Source organism: Leptodactylus fuscus, chromosome 1 (assembly GCF_031893055.1).
Source record: "Leptodactylus fuscus isolate aLepFus1 chromosome 1, aLepFus1.hap2, whole genome shotgun sequence".
NCBI classification, from domain to species: Eukaryota; Metazoa; Chordata; class Amphibia; order Anura; family Leptodactylidae; genus Leptodactylus; species Leptodactylus fuscus.
In genome coordinates this window covers 221,863,607-221,886,776 of record NC_134265.1, presented here as the reverse complement: position 1 = coordinate 221,886,776, position 23,170 = coordinate 221,863,607, and positions in this window count along the sequence as shown.

Genomic DNA, 23,170 nt, shown 5'->3' with positions numbered 1-23,170 from the left:
GAGTTGATCCATGGTTTGTTATTGGAGAAACACCTCACCTTTCTAGTTGGTACCGTGCTGTCCACACAGAAATTAATGTAGTCCGTTATGCAATGTGTGAGTCCCTCAATGTCCTCTGGAAATGAGTCTTGAAACACTTCCCATAAAGTTACATCAAAGCAAGGCTCTGCTCACGCCAAGGGCGAAAAGCACTGTTGGTGCAAGGCTGTACTAACTGAAATGGCCAAAAACACTGATTTTTAAAGGCTCTGCTCACGCCAAGGGCCAAAAGCACTGTATTTTAAAGGCTCTACTCACTCCAACAGCCAAAAGCACTGTATTTTAAAGGCTCAACTCACTCCAAAAGCACTGCTTTTTAAAGGCTCTACTCACGCCAAGGGCCAAAAGCACTGTATTTTAAAGGCTCCAATCCCTCCAACAGCCAAAAGCACTGTATTTTAAAGGCTCCACTCACTCCAAGGGCCAAACGCACTGCTTTTTAAAGGCTCTGCTCACGCCAAGGGCCAAAAGCACTGTATTTGAAAGGCTCTACTCAGTCCAACAGCCAAAAGCACTGTATTTTAAAGGCTCCACTCACTCAAAGATCCAAGAAATCTCTGCTGGTGCAAGGCTGAACTAAGTTAAAGGGCCTAAAACTCTGCAGGTATAAAGTTGAAGTCTCCTGAAGGGCCCCAATCTCTGCTGGTAGCTCAGCTTAAGGGCCTGTAACTTTGTTTGGAAGGGCTCACGTTAAGGGCCTTAAAAGTGAATTTTGGAAGGTCTTACCACATCACACACACATACACACACACATCCACAATGACAGTTCGGGGTGAGGACTGAAGGATTTCCCATTGCCTATTCCATCTGTGGGTGTCATGGGCAACGTGATTTAAAGGGGTGCTTGTTATTGTTTGTTGAGCTTAAATTGGGGTTTGTGTCCATCCATTTGGGGAGTTAAGAAGGTTTCCAGGTATTTTCCCACTTTGATGGAGGTTTTTTGAGTGTGGAAAGTGTGTAGTTGTTAGGCTGTGATAGTGGGGTAATACAGTGACTTGGGCTTGTTAGATGCCCCCAGACATGCTTCCCCTGCTGTCCCAGTTGCATTGCAGAGGTGTTGGCATCATTTGCTGAGGTGTAATAGTGGACTTGGTGACCCTCCTGAGTCGAATGGTAGGATCCCCTGAAACGAAGCATTTTCTCCCATAGCCTATAATGGGGTTCGATATTCGTTCGAATAGTCGAATATTGAGATGCCATTCGTAACGAATAACGAACATCGAATATTTTACTGTTCGCTCATCTCTAATACCCACTTATCTCTCCTCATGGGAAAAAGAATTAAACACAAAATTCACAAGTGCAGAGACTGACCTAATTCTGAAAAATTCTCATGGCTTCTCTAGGTGTGTAAGATTGCAAGAGACTCACTTTAAGGTCCTAGCAAGGTGGTACAAAACCCCTGAATAGTTGCATGCCCATGGCCTAGCGGAGTCCAAATTGTGTTGGAGGTGTAGGACACAGACGGGTAGCATGTTACACATCTGGTGGTCATGTGACTTGCTCCGACCCTTTTGGACGGGTGTAGAAACTCAAATTTCTAGAGTGATGAAAAATCAAATTTGATTGACACCCGAAATGGTCTTATTGTCCAAGCCCTCACCCCAATACTCACCTTCAAAAATGAATCTCATTACTAGAGATGAGCGAACACCCAAATGTTCGAAGTTCGAAATCTGATTCGAACAGCCGCTCACTGTTCGACTGGGTTTCAAACCCCATTATAGTCTATGGGGAACATATACTCGTTAAGGGGGAAACCCAAATCCGTCTCAGGAGGGTCACCAAGTCCACTATGACACCCCAGGAAATGATACCAACACCCTGGAATGACACTGGGACAGCAGGGGAAGCATGCCTGGGGGCATAAAAGTCACTTTATTACATGGAAATCCCTGTCAGCTTGCGATTTTCGCAAGCTTTTTCCTATAGGAATGCATTGGCCAGTCTTCAGAATTCGGCCAATCAGCGCTGGCTCTGCCAGAGGAGGCGGAGTCTAAGATCGCTCCACACCAGTCTCCATTCAGGTCCGACCTTAGACTCCGCCTCCTCCGGCAGAGCCAGCGCTGATTGGCTGGAGACTGGCCAATGCATTCCTATGGGTATGCGGTGATGCAGCCAAGCTGAGCGAGTGCACACACTCACCTCTGCTGTGTTGAGCCAGTTCTGCTCAACTACACCGTGTGCCGGTCGGCTCTGCTGTGCGAGCTCGGCACACACTCAGCTTTGCTGATTCTGTATACTGATTCTGTATACTGGCCAATCAACGCTGGCCAATGCCAGCGGTGATGCAGAGCTGAGTGTGTGCTGAGCTCGCACAGCGGTGCTGACCGGCACACGGTGTAGTTGAGCACAACTGGCTCAACACTGCTGAGTCTCTGCACGTCTTCTGTACCTCATTCGGCCAATCAACGCTGCTCAATGCATTCTTATGGGAAAAAGTTTATCTCACAAAAAACACAATTACACACCCGATAGAGCCCCAAAAAGTTATTTTTAATAACATTCCCACATAAATAAAGGTTATCCCTAGCTATCTCTGCCTGTACAGCTATCCCTGTCTCATAGTCACAAAGTTCATATTCTCATATGACCCGGATTTGAAATCCACTATTCGTCTAAAATGGAGGTCACCTGATTTCGGCAGCCAATGACTTTTTCCAATTTTTTTCAATCCCCCCGTTGTCGTAGTTCCTGTCCCACCTCCCCTGCGCTGTTATTGGTGCAAAAAAAGCGCCAGGGAAGGTGGGAGGGGAATTGAATTTTTTTGGAGTTTGCCACGTGGTGTCCGTATGGAATCAAACATCTCGAACAGCCTGATATCCGATCGAACATGTGTTCGATAGAACACTGTTCGCTCATCTCTACTCATTACCCATTTAATCGAAGCAGCAAAATCACTGTTGCCTTTATTCTGGCTCTAATCTACTCCCCCAACGATACGACTCTGGAGAGAAAAAAAAATCATCAAATCGCCAGGTATGAGGAATTAATGTACTGCAAATCGCGCACACGTGATACGTACTTGAAAATATGGTCTCCCTGGTGGAAGGTTTATGAGGATCTAGCCACTAGCCAATAAAAACCGGCTGTTCTATTGTCTTATTTCCTACCCCAATTTCTGGACTGATAACACAATTCCCCCCTCCCTCTTATCCTCCAACCTGAACCCTTCTTCCCCATTTTTTTAGGTAACCTCCCCACCTAATGCTTAATCAATACACATTTGTCTAGTCATATTACCTACCCCTCGTCCCAGTATGGAAAGTTAATATGTTAGGTTCTTTAGTGGGATATGTGTATACTCTTCTATATTTGTAGAACGAGGTTACGACCCATAATCTGTATTTTGGTTGTTTCTTACAGATAATATTCTTACGTTGTTTTCATTTCATTGTTTGATTACTTGCTATGTTTCACTCTATTTGCTATTAGATGCTTGTCTTGACTAGTATCTGTTTTCTGTACCTCTTCTGTGAACTCATTGTTAAAATTTGTAAAATTATTAATAAAATCAGAATTTAAAACAAAAACACTGAGATCATAATGTACTTGCCTAAAATGAAAATTTGCAATCCCTCGTACAGACTGTTGAAGGTGATACATTCGCTTCCAATACACACGTTGGTTAGATGAAGTAATTATGGTGTGGACACCTTATGGAACAGAACAGTGAAAATAATGTTATAGGTGACATAATAAATACAAACAGTGCCCAACTGACTATATTGGAGTTTGACAGAGTTCTGCTATTCTTTCCAAGTTTTATTTCTATTTGTGGTTGAGGTATAAAGGTGTTGTCCAGATTCATTTTTTTAATTAAATCGGAAATGTTTTCCTCTGAAAATATAACTTCTACTTAAGTGGTGGTTCCTCTAAACAGTCTTTCACTTGTACTGGTGTCACCACAGTAGTGATTGTATTTACGGCACAAGAACTATAAGGCCAGTGATTGGCTGCAGAAGTCACATGTGTAGTATGTTATCACTGCATGGTCACTAGGGTTGACAAGCGTATTGCCGTCTATGGGAGATTTTGTACATTACCTTCGCAGCTGGTCATAGACTAGCCACGATAGTAATATCGCTATGACAGGTCTGGGAGCCTTCAGTAGGCTCCCGGCTGTCACCAGAACAGGTCGGCTCACCCGGCCTGCAACTTTAAAGGTATGGGGCCGCTTTGTGGACGGGGGTGGGGTTAAGTTTTAATGCCTTGAATCAGAGTACATTCTGATTGCAGGCATTAGCATCGGGCCTCCGCATATAGCGGAGACCCGATTGCTATGGCGACCGCTCTGCAGCAGAGCAGTTCACCCCCATCCGCCCTTTTGCCTTTTGCCTGCACCATCATGCCCCTTCCCAGCCACTCCCCATCTCCCAGGCGTTTCATTGCAGGCAGAAGCACAGCACAAGCCACCCACATGCCCAAGCCTTCAACGGCCTCATCTAAAAAGTGCTGGTCTTGGAGATGTTGGCGTTTCTGCTTCTGGATACTCAGGCCTTCCTTCATCAGATGGCAGCTGTGGCACCTCGCTATGCTGGGCTTAGCCGTTGCTACTTCTCTTGGTGTGCTGTCCCCGCCTTGCGCCTGCACGTGTCCCATAACATCAGTTGTGCCCAGAGTTCCGCGCTTTGCTGCAAGGTCCACTTGACCACCGGCACATCGACAAGCGCCTGCGGTCAGGGATGCTGCTTCTCTTTAATGATAGGCCAGGTGAATGTAGTAGAGTCTGGGCCCAGGGTGAAAACTGGGGTGGCCTATCTCCTCTCCTAGCCCAAAATTCATGGCAGGGGTTCTCTGAAAGCCTACTCCTGCGCTGCAACCTCGACCCAAGCTACGAGCTGAAAACGCTGTAACACTGGCATGGGGAGATGTCAGCAGGCCGTGCTGAAGCTCATAAGCTTGGGGGACAGTCAGCACACTGCCTCCGAGGAGAGGGATGCCATCCTGGATGATATGGCAATATGGCTTTCCCTGCTGCACCTGGGCCCAGGCTTGTTTGCGTATGTGATAATGACAGGAACCTGGTAGCAGATCTGGAGCTTGCCAGTCTCAAACACGGTCCACACATGGCCCACGTTTTAACGTTGTTGATGCAAAGGTTCTTTGAAACCTACACCATTGTGCCTGATATACTGGTCAAAGTGCAGCCATTTTCGTAAGTGAAAAGTAGCCTCTGCTAGGCTGAAAACATTCAGAGCACACTCCTGTCATCTTCGCACCATTGGCTGGCGGAGGAAGACGAGGGGGATGAAGTGGCATTTCATGTCACTGTCCCACACGAGGCTTGAGGGTGAAGTTCAGTGCATCCATTGCTTCAGCACGGATGGTGTGAAGGGGAGTGGAAAATGGAGGAAAAGGAGAGTGACCCTTACAGTTGGGGGCAGCGAAGTCATGCCAAGTAATACACTGGCACACATGGCTGACTTCATGTTGGGTTTCTTTTCAAGAGACAAAGGCATAGTTCACATCATGGAGAGCAAACAATACTGGATTGAACAAAAAATTGGATTGAGCTTATATAGCGTGACTGAATTGCTGTGTATCACACTTAGCTTTTGGGGGGTAGACCCTTAAAAATTGGATTGAGCTGATATAGCCTGATTGAATTGCTGTGTCTCCCACTTAGCTTTGGGGGGTACAGCATTAAAAACAGGTTTGACCATACATGGCCTGACTGAACGGCTGTCTCCCACTTAGCTTTGGGGGGGGGGTACAGCATGTGGAAAGCTGGGTTGAGGGTATAGAACTGGACTGAATTGCTCTGTATCCTTGTTAGGTGTTTGGGGGGACACCCCATGGAAAGCTGGGTTGAAGGTATAGAACTGGACTGAATTGCTCTGTATCCCTGTTAGGTGTTTGGGGGGACACCTCATGGAAAGCTGGGTTGAAGGTATAGAACTGGACTGAATTGCTCTGTATCCCTGTTAGGTGTTTGGGGAGACACCCCGTGGAAAGCTGGGTTGAGCGTATAGAACTGGACTGAATTGCTCTGTACCCCTGTTAGGTATTTGGGGGGACACCGCCTGCAAAGCTGGGTTGAGCGTATAGAACTGGACTGAATTGCTCTGTATTCCTGTTTCGGGGGGACACCCCATGGAAAGCTCGACTCCTCTCCCTGCAGTATAGCTTTGAAAAGAGCTATTGTTTTTCTTCAGTTTTTCCCTGCCTACTAAATCCTCTCTAGCCCTCAGCAGCTCATCTGTCCCTACATCTACAAGCCGCAAAATGACACGAAGATGGCGCTGGCTATTCTTATAAATGGGAGGTCACATGTTTTCGGCAGCCAATGGGTTTTTACCATTTTTTTCAATGCCTCCGCAGTCGTAGTTCTTGTCCCACCTCCCCTGCACAGTTATTGGTGCAAAAACGCGCCAGGGAAGGTGGGAGGGGATACGAATTTTTACTGCGTATGCTGCGTGGTATTCGATTGGAAACGAATAACTCGAACGGCCTGATATTCGATCGAATACCTATTCGATCGAACGGTGTTCGCTCATCTCTAATTATGTACTTAATAGTAAATTACTGGGTAAAGACTAACAATGAGAAAGACTTAGGGATTTTGGTGGACAGCAAGTTTACCTTTAGTGACCAGTGCCAGGCAGCTGCTGCCAAGGCAAATAAAATTATGGGATGCATCAAGAGGTCTAGATTCTCATGACAAGGACATAGTTATGCCTCTATACAAATCACTGGTACGGCCACACTTAGAATATTGTGCGCAATTTTGGGCCCCGATATACAAGAAAGACATAAGTGAACTTAAAAAAGTGCAAAGACGGGCAACCAAAATGATTAGGGGAATGGGTGGACTGGAGTACAACGATCGATTAACAGACTTGGGGTTATTCAGTTTAGAGAAAAACGTCTACAGGGAGATCTTAGAACAATGTACAAATACATGAAGGGACAATGCAAAGAACTTTCAAAGGATCTTTTTACTCCTAGGCCAGTGACTGTGACAAGAGGACATCCACTACGTCTGGAGGAGAGAGGGTTTCACCAGAAACATAGAAGGGGATTCTTCACAGTAAGAACTGAGAGGCTATGGAACTCTCTGCCCCAGGAAGTGGTGATGGCAGATTCATTAAACAAGTTCAAAAAGGGTCTGGATGCCTTTCTTGAAGAGAAAAATATAACAGGTTATGGACTCTAGATTTTAAGGACACATTGAGCCAGGGTTTTTATACTGACTGCTAGATTTGTAGTCGGGAAGGAATTTTTTCCCCTGAAATGGGGCAATTGGCATAAGCCTCATAGGGGTTTTGTTTTTTTTTGCCTTCCCCTGGATCAACACTGTAGGGATTGTAGGGTTATTGGTTGGACTTGACGGACTAATGTCTTTATCCAACCTCATCTACTATGTAACTATATTATTATATTATAAAAAGCATCAATTTACATTATTTCTTTTCAGCGGTCATCCTAAGCTGAATATGCCTCCTCTCCTCAGATCGCAGCTTCCAAGCCGCTAAAGGCCTGGTAAGTACCAGTGTGGGAGACCGGCTGGGAATCCCAGATGCCGTTGACTATTTTGTTCCTGGGCAGTTAGGCGTTCTCCTTCCAACTGTTTTACAAAAAGCGTCGAATTACATTCTATTTTCACAGCGGTCATCCTAAGCTGCACATGCCTGCCCTTGTCAGATTGCAACCGCTAAACAGCTTACGGCCTCGCAAGTGCCAGCGTGGGAGACTGGATGGGAATCCCAGGCGCCATTGACTATTTTATTCCTGGGTGTTTAAGCAATCTCCTTCGAAATGTTCTACAAAAAAAGCTTTGAATTATATTCACTTTTGTCAGCAGTCATCCTAAGCTGAATGTTCCTGCACTTGTTATCTCGCAGCCGCCAAGCAGCTTAGGGTCTGGCAAATACGAGTGTGGGAGACTGACTGGGAATCCCAGGTGCCGTCGACAAGTTTGTTTCTTGGGCAAGATGTTCTTCTTCCACCTGTTCTGTAGAAAGCATTGAAATACAGTGTTTTCTCTCCGTGGGCATCCTAAGCCGAATATGCCTGCCCTTATTAGATCACAACAGCTAAGCAGTTTAAGGCCTGGCAAGTACCAGCGTGAGAGACTGGCTGGGATTCTCAGTTGCCGTTGACCGTTTTATTCCTGGGCATTTAAACGTTCTCCTTCCACCTGTTCTATAAAAAGCATCAAAATACCTCAATCTATGTCAGTGGTCATCCTAAGCTAAATATGCCTGCCCTCGTCAGATTGCAGCTAAAAACCTGGCAAGTACCAGCATGGGAGACTGGCTGGGAATCCTAGGTGCCGTTGACTATTTTGTTTCTTGGGCAAAAAGGCGTTCTTCTTCCACCTGTTCTACAAAAAGCATCGAATTACATCAGTTTTCGTCAGTAGTTATCCTAAGCTGAATATGTCTACCCTTGTAAGATTGCAGCTGCCAAACAGCTTAGGACCTGACAAGTACGAGCATGGGAGACTGTCTGAGAATCCCACGTGCTATTGACTATTTCTCTTTCCACCTGTTTGATAAAAAGCATCGAAATACATCATTTTATATCAGCGGTCATCCTAAGCTGAGGATGTGTAAGCCGTGTACCGAGGTGTGCTCCCCAGGATACAGCAAAGTCACGAACAAAGGAAGTGAGTCCAATTCAATTTAACCAAGATAGGATTTTACTTAGTTTAGTTAACCTCTTTTGTCCAAAAGAACACTCCCAGGTATTACATTTACACAGCCTAGAGACTGGGACCCTGGTGTTATACAGCACGGTGCCCACTAATGTGGCCTTCAATATACTCCAAGCTTTTACCTACCTGCAGGCTGTGCCTATGCAGCTGCCTGTTACCTTTTATTACCCTATTACACAGGAACAATTCAGTGTGTGTGACACAGGCACCGGCGGTGTAACATCAAAGTTTACAATCTTATCGCAATACTACTAAATTCCCCCCCCAAACCAAGTACAACTAAGCAAGCATAATAGTTGGTTAGCTTGCAAGCCAAACAGTGCAAAGTTAAACTAATTGTTGCTCCCAGACTTCCTTAAAAGTCCCTTTCTGAGAGATACAACTCTGTAGAAATCCTCTGTGACTTAGTCCTTCTACCAGACAGGTAGATAGTTCACCAGTATTGCAGCCTGGGGTGATGATTATACCTAACTAGCTAACTACAGGCTTTTACTCAGTGCCAAGCAATTTGGCGCCAAACTTGCAGTGTGGTGCGTGCACGTTTACTTCTGTTGGGTACCTTTTAGTCTCTGTTAGCATCAGGTTGAAGAGGAGCTCCTCAGACAGCATGCGGTCTCACTGACAGTCTCACTTCTCAGCCAAGTCTCTGACAGTAATCTTCTCCTTAGGATGGTGTCTGGACAAACTCTGAAAGTCTTGAATTCTCAGCTATTCTTGCTGTGGCTTCTCCCTCCAAGGACCCTCTCCGCACCGAGATGTCTCCACAGCTCTCTCTTCTGCTTCAGATTCCAGCACACACTGTCTCAAAAATGGCTCCTAAACCCTCCTACAACGATCAGGGTTCCCACATCAATCCTCCAGGGGCATACAGCCTTTTTCCTTTTACTTGTCATCTTGCAACAGCGACCTCTTGTGGTCAAACAACAAAATGTCAGGTTGTGAAAACACCAACTCAATTACACATTGCACATTCACTCCACAGGGGCTGTTTCACTCTCTTACATATGGCTGCCCTCATCAGATCGCTAGTTGTCAAGCAGCTAAAAACCTGGCAAGTACCAGCATGGGAGACTGGCTGGGAATCCAAGGTGCCGTTGACCATTTTGTTCCTAGGCAGTCTCCTTTCAACTGTTCTGCAAAAAGCATCGAATTACATCCTATAGTGTCAGCGGTCATCCTAAGCTGAATTTGCCTCCCCTCGTTAGATTGCAACAACTAAACAGCCTAAGGCCTGGCAAGTGCCAGTGTGGGAGACTGGCTCGGAATCCAAGGTGCCATTGACTATTTTGTTCCTGGGCATTTAAAGGGGTTGGCCACCTTCAGACCAATATTGACAAACAAATGTACAATAAAAAGATATACAATTTTCCAATATACTTTCTTTATCAATTCCTCACGGTTTTCTAGATCTCTGCTTGCTGTCACTCATTCTGTTACTTCTAGAGGATAAAACGCTGACCATGGTCATGTGATTTACGGTCCATGGTCATGTGATGCGCACACAGGTGCCGCTCGTTACAGTCACAGCACAGTAATCAGACATCTGCCTGGTAATCAGCTGTACACCTGTGGGCAAGTCACATGACCATGGACCGTAAATCACATGACCATGGTCAGAGTTTTATCCTCCAGAAGTAACAGAATGAGCGACAGCAAGCAGAGATCTAGAAAACCGTGAGGAATTGATAAAGAAAGTATATTGGAAAATTGTAGATCTTTTTATTGTACATTTGTTTGTCAATATTGGTCTGAAGGTGGCCAACCCCTTTAAGTGTTCTCCTTCCAACTGTTCTACAAAAGCGTCGAATTACATTCTATTTTCAGAGCGGTCATCCTAAGCTGCGCATGCCTGCCCTTGTCAGATTGCAACTGCTAAGCAGCTTCAGGCCTGACAAGTACCAGTGTGGGAGACTGGATGGGAATCCCAGGTGCCATTGACTATTTTATTCCTGAGCATTTAAGCGTTCTCCTTCCACTTGTTCTACAAAAAGCATCGAATTACATCCTTTGCTGTGAGCGTTCATCCTCAGCTGAATGTACCTGCCCCGTCAGATCGTAGAAACTAAGCAGATGAAGGCCTGGCAAGTACCCGTGTCGGAGACTGGCTGGGAGTTCAAGGTGCTGTTGAATGTATATTTTTTCCTGGGCATTTAGGTGTTTTCCTTCCACTTGTTCTATAAAAAGCATCAAATTACTTCATTTCTTGTCAGCAGGCATGCTAAATTCAATATGCTTTCCCTTTTCCGATTGTAGCCGCCAAGCAGTTTCAGGTTTGGCAAGTACCAGCGTGGGAGAGTGGTTGGGAATCCCAAGTGCCGTTGACTATTTTATTCCTGGGCATTTAATCGCTCTCCTTCCACCTTTTCTGCAAAAAGCATAAAATTACATCATTTTCTGCCAGCGGGCATCCTAAGCTGAATATACCTGACCTCGTCAGATCGCAGCTGCTAAGCAGCTTAAGGCCTGGCAAGTGGGAGACTGGCTGGGAATTCCAGGTGCCGTTGACTATTTTGTTTCTGGGCATTTAGGCGTTCTCTTTCCACCTGTTCTACAAAAAGCATTGAATTACGTTCTTTTATGTCAGTGGTCATTTTAAGCTGAATATGGCTGCCCTTGTCAGATTGCAACAGCTAAGCAGCTTAAGGCCTGGCAAGTGGGAGACTGGCTGGGAATTCCAGGTGCCGTTGACAATTTTATTCCTGGAAATTTATGCGATCTTCTTTCTCCTTTTCTATAAAAAGCATTGAATTATATCATTTTTTTTTTTTTTTTTTTAATACTTAATGTTTATTGACAAGTTTGACATAGAAAACAGAGGTGAGCAACAATTATAATCTCGTTTAACAAAATGAGGGGACTGCGCAAACCCCTTCCATACACAATTGAAGTGAGGTCAATAATAGAGATGAGCGAACACTAAAATGTCCGAGGTTCGAAATCCGATTCGAACAGCCGCACACTGTTCGGCTGTTCGAACCCCATTATAGTCTATGGGGGGAAATGCTCGTTTCAGGGGTAGGCAAAATTCGATACAATTATACTTACCAAGTCCACGAGTGACGGTCGGGCTGCATTCCCCTTTAAGTCTTCTCCCGGCGCAGCGCCCCCGTGGCGTCTTCCGGCTGGAATTCACTCTGCCTAGGCATCGGGGCCTAGGCAGAGCCGACTGCGCATGCGAGGGCATGCTCGCGCATGCGCAGTCGGCTCTGCCTAGGCCGGATGCCTAGGCAGAGTGAATTCCACCCAGAAGAAGACGTGGGGACGCAGCGCGGAAAAGACTTTGGAAAGGTAAGAGAAGAACCAGCGTTGATTGGCAGAATGTATAGCATTCTGCCAATCAACGCTGGTTCTGCATCGAACCTTAAACTTCGAACAGCTAGTAGTGTTCGATCGAGTACGAGCATCTCGAATACCGTAGTATTCGATCGAACACCTACTCGATCGAACACTACTCGCTCATCTCTAGTCAATAACACTTTTATAATAACAGATTTTCCATTTTCATGAAATACAAATTAGGAAACCATTGTAAGCATATTAAAGCCGTCATATAAGAGGGGAGAGGAGGGTGGGTTAAGTATAAGAATAGAGAGAGGGAAAATCGAGGTAGGGAGGAAAGGAAGAGGGAAGGAGGAGGGAAAGAGAACCAGGGGGAGAGAAGAAGGGAGTAGAGAAGAAAAGCCTAGAAGTTAAAGGAAGTAGAAGGTCAGGAGGTAAAGAGGTTTGAGGTGTTGAGCTGTCCAGGCCAGGTCTGAAGTTACGCAGTCTTCTGGTTTACCCAGTCTGGTAGAATCAGGTATCATCGTCGTTAGGCATTGGGGTGGCAAAGGGTACAAGTCTGTTCTCTAGCCAAGGTGTCCACACTTCAAGGTACGTTGGGTGAGTTCTTCTAGCCCATGCTAACATTTCTTCAAATCTGGCAACTTGGTTTGCTTTCGCAATCCATCTGTCTACGGGAGGTGGAGCAGTTTGTTTCCAGTAGAGAGGGATCAGTGACTTAGCTGCTAACAGAAGATGGTGTGAGCGCAATTCGCTCTAAGTATCACCGTATTGAAGTCCAAATTAATAAAGACATATTAGCATATGCTAGAGACTCGCACAAATTACACTCAGCTGTGGTGTAAATGGTGGTTCTGCTTTAATGATGAGAATGAAGCAGTATACAACACATTGCATACACAAGAATAGGTTTGGCTAGCATAACATGATTGGTGGACAAGCTGTAACAATAGCCCTGATGCATGTCTATTGGATAAGAAACTGGAGAGAGGTCACACCTCCCTGAGGGCTGATGGGGGATGTTAGCTCTTGAACAAAGGTGTCTCAAAATCCAAAATGCAGTCTGTGAGCACATGGCATGGTCTCACAAAATGGCTGCCGTCAGCACACATCTCAAATACATAATGGAGGTTACACAAGCTGACATCCTCCACAATGGTAAATCAGCTTTTGCATCGCCGCCTTGGTCTCGGAAATTGGGAGAAAGAATATCAGGAGGTCAGGTGTGATCTTGAACCTAGGTAGACCTAGTCTATTGATTTGGTCCTCAATAGCGACCCAACAATAAGAGGTCATTTTGGGGCATGACCACCATAAATGAAGCATCGTGCCTTCATCTGCAAGGCACCTTCAGCATCTGGGGGAATCAATGAGTCCTCGTTCAAAGAGCCACTTGGGAGTGCGATACCATCTGGAGAATAACTTAAAATGCATCTCCTGCAGGTGAACACATGTAGAGAGTCCATGGGATCTTTCAAGGGCTATCTCTAAATCTATTGGGCTAAGTTGCAGGTGTAAATCTCTTTCCAATTTGGTAATGAATTTTGGTTTGGGCAGAGCAGTTGGCGCAATAAATCTGTGAAGGAAATGTGTGATACGTGTAGAAGAAGGCGTATGATTCAGACCAGCTTTTTCGAACTCGGTGTGGGATCTCTGCCAATTCATGGAGGTTTTAAATTTGTCTCTGCACGCTTCAAAATGAGCCTTATGCAAAAAGGTAATGGAATTCTGGGTTGCAGCTCCCAGATGTGTCTGCAAGAAGTCTGCATTTTGTAAACACCCTTCTTAGATCAATTGATCTAAAGAGATCTGGAGAAGGAGTCTCCAAAAGTCTTCTAGTGGTCTCCTAAAACCTGGTGTGACGTGTGGCATAAGTCCCAAAGGTAAGCAGCGAGAAGGCATAAGGTGGTAAGTCTGCACTGTATTTTTTCCACGTGTCTACTGCCCCTCTTAAAAGGATATTGTTTCTCCAGCAATTAAGATCAGTCGCAGATTGCGAGGGTGTGGTCAACCAGAGGGCCTTAAGAAGATTTGGACCATATAGCGCCAGTAGCAATTTCTTGACCGAGGAAGTACCTATAGGTGTTGAGAGTTCTGCCCAGAGTTGAAGTTGGATTGCATCCTACTACTGTTTTACGTTTGGAAGACTTATGCCGCCCTCTAGTTTATGTCCTTGAAGCAAGCGATAAGTTAGTGGAGGTCTTTTGCTTTTCCACAAAAACTTCGGGAACAATTTGGTGATGGCAGAAAAGAATCTGAAGTTAAGCTTAATGGGAAACATTCTCAGAAAATATAGGATCTTCGGGAGAACATACATCTGGATCAAGTTCCGCCAACCAAACCAAGAAATAAATGGGATATCATATTGGCGTAGTAATCTATCAATTTCCAAAAGCAATTCCTCAAAATTTTGCAAGTAAATATCTCTAATGTGACCTGGAATTTTAACTCCCAAATATTTAATGCTAGAGGGTGCCCACTTAAATGGGAGGGTTTTCATAAAAACTATAGCTGATGGGTCGGATACAGAAATATTTAAAATTTCACATTTATTCAAGTTGACTTTGTAGTGGGAAATATGGCCATAATTTTCAATAATTTCTAAAATCTTAGAGAAACTCTTTTCTGGGTTGGTAGAAAGAAAAATCACATTTAGAGATATACTTTGGAGGGCGCAGTACTGTAGCAGTAAATAATCCAAAAATCAAAAACAGTGTGCACAGATAACATGTGAACTTTAAGGTGACGCAATAGGAGTATTTTGGCCATATCCCTAGTATCTATGTGAAGAGCTATAACTGGGGGAAAAAGAACAGAAAATATAAGCATTAGAACCTGTTTTACTGTTACCAGCAAATGTAGAGATGAGCCAGATCTTCATTCCTCAGGTATCATCTTGATAGCGGTGTAGTGACCTCTTTGTCTTAGGAGATTTGGTTCTCAGTGGTTTCTGCCAGGAGGAGAAATCAGGTAGCGGAGGAAGAGTGGCGATATCTGGGGTTGGGAGCCATGAGGAAATGTCCACTGGGGTGATATCGAGCTGATCCCACAAGGCCAGAAGGTCTGCCAGAGTGTGAACATAGATACATCTCCCTTTATGATGGACTGCAATCCCAAACGGGTATAGCCATGAGTACGGTATGTTGTGGCCTCTTAAAGTTTCAAGTAATGGACGGAGTGTCCTTCTCTTGGCAAGTGTTGAAGGTGACAAATCTTGATAGAAGGTAAGTTTGTCTTCCCCATAAGCCATCTTTCCCTTAGACCTACCTAGTGAAAGAATATCCTGAGTGTCTACATATGAAAGAAGACTACAAATAGCGTCTCTGGGAGGGTCTCCCTCTTTTGGCTTAGGCCTAAGGGCTGTATGCGCGCTCTCAATAGCTAGGGAGCTAGCTCTATCCGGGCCCAATGATATAGAAGAAACGTCACTTACAGTCTCCTTTAGGACAGTCGGAGAGTAAGACTCTGCTAGGCCTTTTATGCGTACATTCCGGCATCGGTCCCTATTCTCCTGGTCCTCCAGGAGGGTCAGGGCGTTGTCTAGCTGAGCTTTCTGTATCGTAAGCAGGTCCACAATGGCAGATGAGTGAGTCGTTAGCTCTGCGCATGCGTCTTCAACCACTTCTACTCTCCGACGTAAGTACGGGATTTCGGCTTTAAGTTCTGCTAGATCCGACAGGACTGGATGGAGCGCTTGTGAAGGTGCCTGCCTAAAGAATGATTTCGAAATACATGAAGTGGTAAGTTCACAGGCACTTTTTTCTCCCTCGCTCTCCATGTCTGCCGCTACATGGGGATCGGGCCTATGCTTCGCGCTCTCCAGCGCCCTCTTGGCTGCTCCTTGTTTGTTATGTGGGCTGTGTTTCCTGGCAAATTTCCGCAGGTCCAGCTGCGAACGGCTCGTTTTGGGGGTAGAGGGGGGATCCCCAGGTTTCTCCTTGCCGATCTTGACCATTCTTGTCTTGGTACTGCTGCTCTATCGTTCCTTTTAGCCTCAGATACAACGGAGCTACAGGCTCATGCGTCCGCTGTACTCGGCGGTCAAGCTCCGCCCCCTCTGAATTACATCATTTTCTGTCAGTGGCTATCCTAAACTGAAAAAGCCTGCCCTTGTCAAATCGCAGCTCCCATGCAGCTTAAGGCCTGGCAAGTACAAGCGTGGGAGACTGGCTGGGAAGCCCAGGTGCCGTTGACTATTTTATTCCTAGGCATTTAGGCGTTCTCCTTCCACCTATTCTATAAAGAACATTGAAAACTTTCTGTCATTGGTCATAGTAAGTCGTATATGCCTGCCCTCATCAGATCGCTAGCCGCCAAGCAGCTTAAGGCCTAGCAAGAACCAGCGTGGGAGACTGACTGGGAATCCCAGGTGCTGTTGACTATCTTGTTCCTGGGCATGTAGGCGTTCTCCTTTCACCTGTTCTATAAAAAGCATTGAAATGCATTATTTTCTGTCAGTGGTCATCCCAAGCTGAATATGCCTGTCCTCGTTAGAGCGCAACTAGAGATGAGCGAACAGTGAAATGTTCGAATTTCGATATTCAATTTGAGTAGCCCCTCAAAACTCGACTGTTCGAACGAATATCCTCGTTTAGGGGGAAACCAATATTCGACTCAGGAGGGCATCTAACACGCCAAAGTCCCTGTATTACCCCACTATCCCCCACTATCACAGCCTATCAACTAGAGAAAATAGATTTTGCTGCACACACTGTTTTGTGATCAAAGGAATATAGAGATTTATTTTACAATATAATATAATTTTTATATTGTAAAATAAATCTCTATATTCCTTTGATCACAAAACAGTGTGTGCAGCAAAATCTATTTTCACTAGTATATTTGGGTCGAAGGACCTTTTTTCGCTAGCACCACATATAATTTTAGAGTGTGCGGTACCATTGACTTTTTTGCTACCAGCCTATCAACTAGACACTTTCCAAACTGAGTAGGACCCCTATGAAAGTGGAAAAATACTTGGAAACCTACTTTCCTCCACAATAGTGTGGACAGAAACACAAATTTAAAGCTAAAGAAACATTAGCATGCACCCCTTTAAATCACGTTGCTCATAACAACTACAAATGGCATAGGCAATGGGATATCCAAAAGCCCCCACTCTTAACTATCATTGTTTATGTGTGTGATGTGGTGAGAACTTAAAAAATTACTTTTCTGGCCCTTCACGTGAGCCCTTCCAAATTAAGTTAGAGACCCTTAAGCTGAACTACCAGTTTATTGATTGAGGCCCTTGAGGTGACTTGAGCCTTTTACCAGCAGAGTTTTAGGCCTTTTAACTTAGCTCAGCCTTGCATCGGCATAGTTTTTGGCCCTTGGGGTGAGTAGAGCCTTGCACCAGTAGAGTTTTAGTTTTTGGCCCTTGGAGTAAGTAGAGCCTTGCACCAGCAGTGCTTTTGGCCCTTGGGGTGAGTAGAGCCTCTAACCAGCAGAGTTTGGGGGAATCAGGGGGGATTCAGCCTCTAACCAGCAGAGCTTGGGGAAATCAGAGTGGATTGAGACTCTAACCAGCAGAGTTTGGGGAAATCAGAGTGGATTCAGCCTCTAACCCACAGAGTTTGGGGAAATCAGGTGGATTCAGCCTCTAACCAGCAGAGTTTGGGGGATTCAGGGTGGATTTAGCCTCTAACCAGCAGAGTTTGGGGGAATCAGGGTGGATTGAGACTCTAACAAGCAGAGTTTGGGAAAATCACGGTGGATTCCACCTCTATCCAGCAGAGTTTGGGGAAATCAGAGTGGATTGAGCCTCTAACCAGCAGAGTTTGGGGAAATCAGGTGGATTCAGCCTCTAACCAGCAGAGTTTGGGAAAAACACTGTGGATTCAGCCTCTAACCCGCAGCGTTTGGGGGAATCAGGGTGGATTCAGCCTCTAACCAGCAGAGTTTGGGAAAATCAGGTAGATTCAGCCTCTAACCAGCAGAGTTTGGGGAAATCAGGTAGATTCAGCCTCTAACCAGCAGAGTTTGGGAAAAACACGGTGGATTCAGCCTCTAACCAGCAGAGTTTGGGGGAATCAGGGTGGATTGAGACTCTAACAAGCAGAGTTTGGGAAAATCACGGTGGATTCCACCTCTATCCAGCAGAGTTTGGGGAAATCAGAGTGGATTGAGCCTCTAACCAGCAGAGTTTGGGGAAATCAGGTAGATTCAGCCTCTAACCAGCAGAGTTTGGGAAAATCACGGTGGATTGAGCCTCTAACCAGCAGAGTTTGGGGAAATCAGGGTGAATTCAGCCTCTATCCAGCAGAGTTTGGGGAAATCAGGGTGGATTAAGTCTCTAACCAGCAGAGTTTGGGAAAATCAGGGGGATTCAGCCTCTAACCAGCAGAGTTTGGGGAAATCAGAGTGGATTGAGACTCTAACCAGCAGAGTTTGGGGAAATCAGAGTGGATTCAGCCTCTAACCCACAGAGTTTGGGGAAATCAGGTGGATTCAGCCTCTAACCAGCAGAGTTTGGGGGATTCAGGGTGGATTTAGCCTCTAACCAGCAGAGTTTGGGGGAATCAGGGTGGATTGAGACTCTAACAAGCAGAGTTTGGGAAAATCACGGTGGATTCCACCTCTATCCAGCAGAGTTTGGGGAAATCAGAGTGGATTGAGCCTCTAACTAGCAGAGTTTGGGAAAATCACGATGTATTCAGCCTCTAACCAGCAGAGTTTGGGGGAATCAGGGTGATTGAGCCTCTAACTAGCAGAGTTTAAGGAAATCAGGTGGATTCAGCCACTAACCAGCAGAGTTTGGGAAAATCAGGGTGGATTGAGACTCTAACGAGCAGAATTTGGGGAAATCAGGGTGGATTGAGCCTTTAACCAGCAGAGTTTGGGGGAATCAGAGTGGATTGAGCCTCTGACCAGCAGAGTTTGGGGAAATCAGGTGGATTCAGCCTCTAACCAGCAGAGTTTGGAGGAATCAGGTAGATTCAGCCGCTAACCAGCAGAGTTTGGGGAAATAAGGTGGATTCAGCCTCTAACCAGCAGAGTTTGGGGAAATCAGGAGGATTCAGCCTCTAGCCAGCAGAGTTTGGGAAAAACACTGTGGATTCAGCCTCTAACCAGCAAAGTTTGGGGAAATCACGGTGGATTCACCCTCTAACCAGCAGAGTTTGGGGAAATCAGGTGGATTCAGCATCTAACCAGCAGAGTTTGGAGAAATCAGGGTGGATTAAGCCTCCAACCAGCAGAGTTTGGGGAAATCAGGTGGATTCAGCCTCTAACCAGCCTAGTTTGGGGAACTCATGGTGGATTCAGCCTCTAACCAGCAGAGTTTGGGGGAATCAGGATGGATTCAGCCTCTAACCAGCAGAGTTTGGGGAAATCAGGTGGAGTCAGCCTCTAACCAGCAGAGTTTGGGGGAATCAGGGTGGATTCAGCCTCTAACCAGCAGAGTTTGGGGAAATCAGGTGGATTCAGCCTCTAAGTAGCAGAGTTTGGGGAAATCAGGTGGATTCAGCCTCTAACCAGCAGAGTTTTGGGAAAACCACGGTGGATTCAGCCTCTAACCAGCATAGTTTGGGGGAATCAGGGTGGATTCAGCCTGTAACCATTAGAGATTGGGAAAATAACGGTAGATTCAGCCTCTAACCAGCAGAGTTTGGGTAAATCACAGTGGATTCAGCCTCTAACCAGCAGAGTTTGGGGAAATCAGGGTGGATTAAGCCTCCAACCAGCAGAGTTTGGGGAAATTAGGTGGATTCAGCCTCTAACCAGCAGAGTTTGGGGAACTCACGGTGGATTCAGCCTCTAACCAGCAGAGTTTGGGGGAATCAGGGTGGATTGAGCCTCTAACTAGCAGAGTTTGGGAAAATCACGGTGGATTTAGCCTCTAACCAGCAGAGTTTGGGGGAAACAGGTAGATTCAGCCTCTAACCAGCAGAGTTTGGGAAAATCACAGTAGATTCAGACTCTAACAAGCAGAGTTTTGGAAAATCACGGTGGATTCCGCCTCTATCCAGCAGAGTTTGGGAAAATCACAGTGGATTGAGCCTCTAACCAGCAGAGTTTGGGGAAATCAGGTAGTTCAGCCTCTAACCAGCAGAGTTTGGGAAAATCACGGTGGATTCAGCCTCTAACCAGCAGAGTTTGGGGAAATCAGGTGGATTTAGCCTCTAGCCAGCAGAGTTTGGGAAAAACACTGTGGATTCAGCCTCTAACCCGCAGCGTTTGGGGGAATCAGGGTGGATTCAGCCTCTAACCAGCAGAGTTTGGGAAAATCAGGTAGATTCAGCCTCTAACCAGCAGAGTTTGGGGGAATCAGGTAGATTCAGCCTCTAACCAGCAGAGTTCAGGAAAATCACGGTGGATTGAGACTCTAACAAGCAAAGTTTGGGGAAATCAGGTGGATTCAGCCTCTAACCAGCAGAGTTTGGGGAAATCAGAGTAGATTGAGCCTCTAACGAGCAGAGTTTGTGGAAATCAGGTGGATTCAACCCCTAACCAGCAGAGTTTGGGGAAATCACGGTGGATTCAGCCTCTAACCAGCAGAGATTGGGGAAATCAGGTGGATTCAGCCTCTAACCAGCAGAGTTTGGGGGATTCAGGGTGGATTTAGCCTCTAACCAGCAGAGTTTGGGGGAATCAGGGTGGATTGAGACTCTAACAAGCAGAGTTTGGGAAAATCACGGTGGATTCCACCTCTATCCAGCAGAGTTTGGGGAAATCAGAGTGGATTGAGCCTCTAACTAGCAGAGTTTGGGAAAATCACGATGTATTCAGCCTCTAACCAGCAGAGTTTGGGGGAATCAGGGTGATTGAGCCTCTAACTAGCAGAGTTTAAGGAAATCAGGTGGATTCAGCCACTAACCAGCAGAGTTTGGGAAAATCAGGGTGGATTGAGACTCTAACGAGCAGAATTTGGGGAAATCAGGGTGGATTGAGCCTTTAACCAGCAGAGTTTGGGGGAATTAGAGTGGATTGAGCCTCTGACCAGCAGAGTTTGGGGAAATCAGGTGGATTCAGCCTCTAACCAGCAGAGTTTGGAGGAATCAGGTAGATTCAGCCGCTAACCAGCAGAGTTTGGGGAAATAAGGTGGATTCAGCCTCTAACCAGCAGAGTTTGGGGAAATCAGGGTGGATTGAGACTCTAACGAGCAGAATTTGGGGAAATCAGGGTGGATTGAGCCTTTAACCAGCAGAGTTTGGGGAAATCAGGTGGATTCAGCCTCTAACCAGCAGAGTTTGGGAAAAACACTGTGGATTCAGCCTCTAACCAGCAAAGTTTGGGGAAATCACGGTGGATTCAGCCTCTAACCAGCAGAGTTTGGGGAAATCAGGTGGATTCAGCATCTAACCAGCAGAGTTTGGAGAAATCAGGGTGGATTAAGCCTCCAACCAGCAGAGTTTGGGGAAATCAGGTGGATTCAGCCTCTAACCAGCCTAGTTTGGGGAACTCATGGTGGATTCAGCCTCAAACCAGCAGAGTTTGGGGGAATCAGGATGGATTCAGCCTCTAACCAGCAGAGTTTGGGGAAATCAGGTGGAGTCAGCCTCTAACCAGCAGAGTTTGGGGGAATCAGGGTGGATTCAGCCTCTAACCAGCAGAGTTTGGGGAAATCAGGTGGATTCAGCCTCTAAGTAGCAGAGTTTGGGGAAATCAGGTGGATTCAGCCTCTAACCAGCAGAGTTTTGGGAAAACCACGGTGGATTCAGCCTCTAACCAGCATAGTTTGGGGGAATCAGGGTGGATTCAGCCTGTAACCATTAGAGATTGGGAAAATAACGGTAGATTCAGCCTCTAACCAGCAGAGTTTGGGTAAATCACAGTGGATTCAGCCTCTAACCAGCAGAGTTTGGGGAAATCAGGGTGGATTAAGCCTCCAACCAGCAGAGTTTGGGGAAATTAGGTGGATTCAGCCTCTAACCAGCAGAGTTTGGGGAACTCACGGTGGATTCAGCCTCTAACCAGCAGAGTTTGGGGGAATCAGGGTGGATTGAGCCTCTAACTAGCAGAGTTTGGGAAAATCACGGTGGATTTAGCCTCTAACCAGCAGAGTTTGGGGGAATCAGGGTGATTCAGCCTCTAACCAGCAGAGTTTGGGGAAATCAGGTGGATTCAGCCTCTAACCAGCAGAGTTTGGGAAAATCACGGTGGATTCAGCCTCTAACCCGCAGAGTTTGGGGGAATCAGGGTGGATTCAGCCTGTAACCAGTAGAGTTTGGGAAAATCACGGTGGATTCAGCCTCTAACCAGCAGAGTTTGGGGAAATCACAGTGGATTGAGCCTCTAACCAGCAGAGTTTGGGAAAATCAGGTAGATTCAGCCTCTAACCAGCAGAGTTTGGGAAAATCACAGTAGATTCAGACTCTAACAAGCAGAGTTTGGGAAAATCACGGTGGATTCCGCCTCTATCCAGCAGAGTTTGGGAAAATCACAGTGGATTCAGCCTCTAACCAGCAGAGTTTGGGGAAATCAGGTAGTTCAGCCTCTAACCAGCAGAGTTTGGGAAAATCACGGTGGATTCAGCCTCTAACCAGCAGAGTTTGGGGAAATCAGGTGGATTTAGCCTCTAAGTAGCAGAGTTTGGGGAAATCAGGTGGATTCAGCCTCTAACCAGCAGAGTTTGGGAAAATCAGGGTGAATTCAGCCTCTAACCAGCAGAGTTTGGGGAAATCAGGGTGAATTCAGCCTCTAACCAGCAGAGTTTGGGGAAATCAGGGTGAATTCAGCCGCTAACCAGCAGAGTTTGGGGAAATAAGGTGGATTCAGCCTCTAACCGGCAGAGTTTGGGGAAATCAGGAGGATTTAGCCTCTAGCCAGCAGAGTTTGGGAAAAACACTGTGGATTCAGCCTCTAACCCGCAGCGTTTGGGGGAATCAGGGTGGATTCAGCCTCTAACCAGCAGAGTTTGGGAAAATCAGGTAGATTCAGCCTCTAACCAGCAGAGTTTGGGGAAATCAGGTAGATTCAGCCTCTAACCAGCAGAGTTCAGGAAAATCACGGTGGATTGAGACTCTAACAAGCAAAGTTTGGGGAAATCAGGTGGATTCAGCCTCTATCCAGCAGAGTTTGGGGAAATCAGAGTAGATTGAGCCTCTAACGAGCAGAGTTTGTGGAAATCAGGTGGATTCAACCCCTAACCAGCAGAGTTTGGGGAAATCACGGTGGATTCAGCCTCTAACCAGCAGAGTTTGGGGAAATCAGGTGGATTCAGCCTCTAACCAGCAGAGTTTGGGGGA